At 33.2% G+C, this 7,531-nt stretch overlaps 1 non-coding gene across 1 annotated transcript; it reads left to right on the forward strand.

The window, feature by feature from the left end:
* The first annotated feature begins 5,228 nt into the window (after window positions 1-5,228).
* On the forward strand, window positions 5,229-5,344 carry TRNAL-CAA (transfer RNA leucine (anticodon CAA)). Its single transcript has 2 exons — window positions 5,229-5,266; window positions 5,299-5,344. It is a non-coding gene; the product is annotated as a tRNA-Leu (tRNA).
* The last annotated feature ends 2,187 nt before the right edge of the window (window positions 5,345-7,531 follow it).

The following is a 7,531-nucleotide window of genomic DNA, read 5'->3' on the forward strand; positions in this document are numbered from 1 at the left end:
TTGCTTCGAGTTGCCTTGGTGTTGTACTACCAGTTGTTCACTTACGCCTGGATTCGCCGATAGTTCTTCGGTATGAAACTCTTAGATTGCAGTTTTCGATCTCAGAGTTTCGCATAGTGGCTGTAAAATAATAAGGGATTTTTATCCCCTTAATTTAATTTCGATAATATGGATGGCAAACAATTGACGCCATATCATGATTCTAATTCCAACTAGTATTATTCTCTAAATAATACCAATTTTTCTGAAATGCGGTGTTAAAACGGTATTAAGTTTTTACAGGGAAGAAACGCATTTGTCTGCAACAAAAGATCGGCCAATGAAGGAACCAGCTGGGAAAAAGACAGAGGGGAAAAATCACTTCTAGTGGCCGACTAGAATCGAATCAATAAAGAGTTCTTTTATTTTTTTTAACAATTTAGCATTATGGAAGCAGATACGTTGTCCCAAGGCTACACAGAGAAAAAAACTGCCTGCCTGGTTGGCCGAGTGGATAGCGTATCCGCTCTCCAGCCAAAAGGCTGCGGGTGCGAATCCCGCCGTGGGCATGGATGTTTGTGATCATCTGTGTAAATACCAGTAGCGATCGGCGGTAGATGGCGATAATGAAGTTGCAGTCAATTGTCGATTGAATAGTGGAGATGGAGTTGTAGAGCAGGTGGTCTCCCTCGATGAGTCCTTGGACTCCCTGGAGGTGTCAAATAATGTTAAATAAATTTAATTAATAATAATTGAGGCACTTGGTTTTTATTTAATAGAATATATTTTAGTGGTAATTCTGACTCGTCAATATTAGAATTACTACGAGTAAAACAATTAATTCTTTTTTTAGAAATAGGAACATTTGCATATGCTTCATAGACTTTCAGAAGGCTTTTGACCGGGTTAAACATACTAACATTTTCAATATATTAGATAAATTAGACATAGAAGATCATGTACTTAAGATTATAAAAATGATTTACACCAAACAGAAAATGCAGCTGTTTAACTCTAAGACTTCTGTAGTGAAAATAAAAAGAGGAGTTAGACAAGGTTGTATCCTTTCACCAAATCTATTTAATATCTATAGTGAGACAGTGCTGAAAAAGATTGAAAAACAAAAAACAGGAATTAGTATCAATGGTATAAAATACAACAACCTTAGATATACTGATGATATCATTCTAATAGCAGAAAATAGAAACGAATTAATCAAATTACTGCAGCCACTAATTGAAGAAGAAGAAGAAGAAGAAGAAGAAGAAGAAGAAGAAGAAGAAGAAGAAGATAAAGAATTTGGATTAGATATAAATGTAAAAAAAAAAAAAGTCCAAATTTATGAAAATCTCAAAAGAAAGCAGATCTGAGCCAGAAATATTTATAAACAATATGAAAATTGAACATACAACAGAATACAAATATTTAGGCACCTACTTTGCTGCAGATGGAAAGCAAGATAAAGAAATAAAAATAAGAACAGCCATAGCTAAAGATGCCTTCTGGAAAAATAAATATCTGCTCAGAAGTTCTGTGCGTATTGAGACAAAGAAAAGAAGGATAAGTTCATTAGTGGTCAATTCTCACATATGGAAGTGAGACCTGGATATTCAAGAAGAGAATAAGGCAACAGATAATGGCCTTTGAAATGTGGTGCTATAGGAGAGCTCTGAAAATCCTATGGACAGAACATGTGACAAATACAGATGTCCGACAGAGAATGAGAACACAGAGATCTTTAATACACGAAATGATCCAGAGAAAGATGAGATTGGCAGGACATGTACTGAGAGGTTCAACAGGACAGAGGATATTGACAGTTTTGGAAGGGAAAATAATGGGAAAAGGATCATAATAATAAAATAATAATAATCAGCTAACGCCTTTTTATTCCCGTATACGGGAGTAAGCAAGGCCATTTAGCCCTATCTAACTTTTGGAGATTGAGTGGGCAGTTCAGTCTCCACCGGTACCAATCAGAGATAGATGGCCCAAGGCTATCACTAATTAAGCAGTGCACAGTGAAGAGAGACGGCTCAAATATGCCGCCATCTCGTGGTCTCTAACCCTAACACAATATATTTAATGTCTCTGAAATAATGTGGGTTCCACGGTCGATTTTCTTGAGTTTACGGGACGAAAAACCCGCTTGCCCGTGCCAGAGATCGACAAACTTGGGAACCGGTCGAAAAAAGGCTTAGAAAAATTTCCTCTAGTCGCCAACTAGACTCGAAACCAAGTCTTCTTTCGTGCGGCCAAGTGTGTGGTGTGCAAACGCCACATCCACTGAGCTACACAGGCTCCGAAAAGGATGAAGAGGAAAAAAAAAACGAAGGACATGGCTTGAAGATATAAGATCATGGACAGGATCACATGGCTATGCAGAAACAAAGAGGAAAGCCACCAACAGAGAGAACGGCAAGGACATGGTGCTGCACCCTCTCACTGAGGAAGCTACATGAAGAAGAAGAATTAAAAAAAAAATACTATTAGTAATAGTAAAGGTTAAATAATGCCTGCTTAGAATAAAAATCAAGAATACCCTAAAAATAATACAGAAACTGTTCGAAGCGTAGAATTTTAAAATGAGATGATTGTGAAGGTGAATTTAAAATGTTCGATATATGAATGAAAATTTACGAAGAAACGATACGAGCAAAGATACTTTTTAATTTGACATAAATTTAATGAGAAACGGCATCTCCCCGTCTCCTGTAATATGTCGAGTTCTGGTATTATAAAAAAAAAAAAAAAAAATATATATATATATATATATATATATATTATATATATATATATATATATATTTTTATATATATATATATATATATATATATATATATATATATATATATATATATATATATATATATATATATATATATATATATATATATATATATATAAAATTCTACAGGTTTATTTCTTAGATTTATTATTATTATTATTATTATTATTATTATTATTATTATTATTATTATTATTATTATTATGAACTTGTTTCGGAAATAGTTCGTTTATGATACATTATAATTTTCAATCTTAATTATTCAAATCGTCTCCATTAAATGCCTTGGTATCGTTGAGACAAAATCGTTATCCGAATGACCTACTTTCACTTCATTATGTCACACCATTTTCCAATTTGATATCACGAACGCCTCAAAATGTCTATAAAAAGAAACACGGATTGATTCCAACTCATATAAATAAATTTACTGGACAGGTTTTCTGAATTATTTATTCTTGACGAATAGCGCACTGTCGTAATCAGAAATGCTGCCATAAATCAGCTTTTAAAATGCGGTTACTTTAAACCTTCCAAAAGACATTCGTTGTTCATTATGTGCATAAGCAGCCAAACGAGAAAGAAAATCAATTTTTTCCTCTTTTTTAAAAAAATTTGTCGATTGTTATTCGAAGTCACGTGAACTTAGTATTACGGGTTTGGGGGCGTGGTTTTACAAGCTGTGATCCTTATTAGGAAAATGTATTTGCCTGTAGCTACTTAAGCCTTTGGTTTGATAGAATTAACTACAGTAGAGTGAAACTTAAAAAAAAATATATAAATAAATAAAAAATGGGACATGACGTCCGGTGACTTGCAGTTAGCGTATGAGTTTATGTTAATACCGTTGCATTCGTGCGTTTATTTGTTACCACGCAAAAGTAACTTCTACATACGTAACGTGTACGAGTTTTTGAATGAAATCGGAAATGCCATATTTTGCCCATTTTCATTCAGCGAATTATTATCAGGGAGAATGATTATCATTATTATTTTGGGAATCCTTTTGTGCATTATATGAATGGCAAATGAAACGAAAATTGAGATAATAATCCCCAAATTCTCATAAACATGTACGTGTGTTTGTTCAACTTCTGTTTAGGAGTGCCCCTGGTCAGGGGCACTCCTAAACAGAAGCAGGCAAAATAGCCGTAAATATAATAATTAAAAGTATACGTTATTTATACATAATATTAAACAAAATTAATTATTTCGTATTATGATACATTATTATACAAATATATTTTCTTTTCATTAAAAATTTTTCATAATACATATTTGCTGCTGCTATTTTTAATTATGTCGCCAAAATCATCTGGCGGTAACTTTACGAAGCTAGAACGGTACAACACCAGGTCTTTTGCTATTCTATGGTCGGTTCCAGTCACAGACTAGTGCATTTTCCCCTTAAGCTTTTCTTTTTCAACCGATTCCAGAGATAATCTCTCCCTGGGAACCTAAATAATTTTTTATTTCATTTGGAAGAAACTCCGGTTTTTAACAGTGCAACTCAGAAAAAACTGGCTAGATCTTATACGATAATAACACTAGTTACGATTAGGAACAAGATGGCGAGAGTTGTCTACCGCACACGCAAACCTACAAAACGTTCATAAAAAAATAATGAAAAAAAAAATGGAAACTGATACATACATACTAAAATGCCACTTGTTGATAACCTTCATTAGTTTTTTTTTATTTTTTAATGATACTTTCACCCAGGAAAGGTTGTAAACCTATCGATGTAGCATATCCCATTAAGACTTCGGATGGGCTGTCAGATAACCCGAAATCTTGCTCTAAAAAAAAAAAAAAAACATTCTTTTTTATATCTTCCATAAGCAGGGGCGTGGTCTTCCATCCAATGATGAAATTCAGTTACCATTTAAACCCAAAAGAGATAACGCATGAGTATATATCATCTTTATTTTATTATTATTTTTTTTATTTGTAGCATCTGCGTTTATTTTTTGGGATTCTCTCTCTCTCTCTCTCTCTCTCTCTCTCTCTCTCTCTCTCTCTCTCTCTCTGTGTGTGTGTGTGTGTGTGTGTGTGTGTGTGTGTGTGTGTGTGTGTGTGTGTGTGTGTGTGTGTGTGTGTGTGTGTCAGTACTATAAATATAATTATGACTAAAGCGACGTCCCAAATAACAATGCCAGCCCCCTTTTACTGTTTTAATTAAAATATTTGCGCAAAAGTCTACGATCTGGGAACAAAGTGCTGACCTCTTCCTTCCTTGTACGATTTTTAAATTTCCTAGAAAAGCTTATCGTACTAAAGAGAATCACATCTCGCGCAGCTGACTAAGCAGAACGCGTGACAGTTTGATCTAAGAGCATTTTCAAAAGGTCATAGAAACACGGGTGCAATATATAGTAAAGACAATTCACGTTGACAAATCAACGACGAAGAAATGTTCTCTTGTTTATAGAGGGGCAAGTTTAGCTAACGCATACATCTTGTCAGGGTGGCCGAGCGGTCTAAGGCGCCAGACTCAAGGTTTAATACCTTTCGCGTGCAGCGAATGTGAATTCTGGTCCACGAATGTGGGCGTGGGTTCGAATCCCACTCCTGACATATATTTTTGAACATCGTGTTAATATTTGAAAAGCTTTTGCACATATTTCCGAAAATATAATTGTTTTCAGTTTACAATTTTCACCTTTTTACGAGCTTCCGAAGTCTACATAAATGATAGCAACAACACTCGTTTTATATCGTAGTTCTACAGCGCACGCCCCTGGTGTTGAAAACAACAAACTTATTAAGTACAGACGTCCTAGAAGCTTGCCTGGGTCACAGCACTCTAATAATAAATAAAAATATCTATTAGTTTAAAATGAATTAAAACTAAATGTAAATTCAAAAAATATTTTATTAAAAATAGTCCATAAATTACATTTGAAATGAATAAAACTAAATAAAATAAATAAATAAAATAAAATTTTATTTTAAATAAATAAATTAATTAAGTAAATTTTCAAAAATAATGAATCCAACTGGAGATAGAGCTTTCGTGCTATTTTTCTTTCTTTCTTTTTTTGGGGGGGTGGGTGGGTGGGGAGAAAGAGATGAAAGAGCATAGAAAATTAAAACTTCTATAATACATTCGAAAGTGGCTACACTTAAATACAGTAAGTAGTTACGAAGGACAAATTGGAACATACCTTCTTTCATTTTAGGGTGTTAGTTAACATCTAAAGACATTGCATTTTGGTTTGCTAGTGGTGAATTGTAAATAATTCCAATTACATATAAAACCTTGGGGGTCGTGTAATCGGAAATTATTACTAAAACGTTTTATGTTATACATTTCGTATAAACTTTTTCGTTTATTATTTACTCTTCAAGTACAAATTTATAAACCTAAAAGCAAATTACTTGCCCAAAATGTATAAAATGGCACCATCTTCAGAACACACGCAATTTACCGACAAAAAATACTGTTTATGGTGATGGGCGGTAGATGGCGTTGATGGTAGTTGTGTGTAGGTTGAGAATTAAGTAGTAGGGAAGACGGTTAGATGTGTGTAGCCGGGTGAAGTAGATACTCTCACGCGATGAATCCTTAGAGGTGTCACTTGATAATAATAATAATAATAATAATACGATGTAATTATTATTATTATTATTATTATTATTATTATTATTATTATTATTATTATTATTATCTGAGACCTCCCTCATGGAGGGAGGCTATAAATCACCCAAACCAGCTGTCATACCTTCAGTTAAATTCATTTACACTAGATGTAAATGAAATGAACAAAAAAGAAATGCTGATTGCATTTCTTTTTAAGCCATCTATACAATTGACCGATAATTAACTGAATTCAGTGCAATTTTCACGATTTCACTTTTATCATCTTTGTCTGTGGAAACTCGAAACACAATTTGTAACTATCGAGACAGCTAGTCTTTTTCTTTTACTTTTTTATTATTCTTAAGAGTATTTAAGAACTTAAACTAATGCTTCACAGTTTTGTCTTCATTAACATTTTCTTATTCTCTTTAATTTTATTTTTTTAAACAGGTGAAAATGTGCATCTTAGTGATAAAAGAAATGGCGCGCCTTCAGATTTTCATTATGTATTTCTAAATCGAAACTATTTCATGTAACTGTATATTACATAAAAGTTCAAAATATCAATAAGCAGCCGATATTTTTAAAATTTTGGAACTGCCAAAATTCCGGCTTCTTGCACTTTCCTTCATTTTGGTAAATGGTGAGAATCATGTATGCTAGTTAGAAACTACTTTCAATATTAAATATTAATAATAATAAAAAAAACTGAGGCCTGTATAACATAATTACTGGCATTTCCAGACAAACTGATTGTTAGAAATAATCATACTGCACTTTGGACTTCGGTTATAAAGGACGTTAGTCTTATTAGATTTATGCAAGCACTGCCAAAAAAATTGCGGCCAGTGCATCAGCAAGCCGTCGTTAATTAACAAAAAAAGCCACTCTGTAAACAATGTAAATCACAATAAACAAGAGGAAAAGGAAGATTTTTTTAAAAGCGTCTACTAAAACACGTGGAACTCATTGTACATACTTAGCAGCATTTCTTTTTCACTTCCAGCGCCCCCTTAAAACCTTGGGGAATGTTTACGAAATGCTTGTTATTCTAGAATTTGGGTTTCAGCGTTCAAGGCTGTTCAGTAAAATAAACAATAAAAAAAATATTTTTTAATTCAATGGGAGTAGTAGTATTCAATTTGTTTTCTTTCATTTCTAGAATTGTATGCAACTTTGGC

The sequence above is a fragment of the Typopeltis vanoorti genome, chromosome 8, assembly GCF_054136105.1.
Source record: "Typopeltis vanoorti isolate ZY-2024b chromosome 8, IOZ_Tvanoo_1.0, whole genome shotgun sequence".
NCBI classification, from domain to species: domain Eukaryota; kingdom Metazoa; phylum Arthropoda; class Arachnida; order Uropygi; family Thelyphonidae; genus Typopeltis; species Typopeltis vanoorti.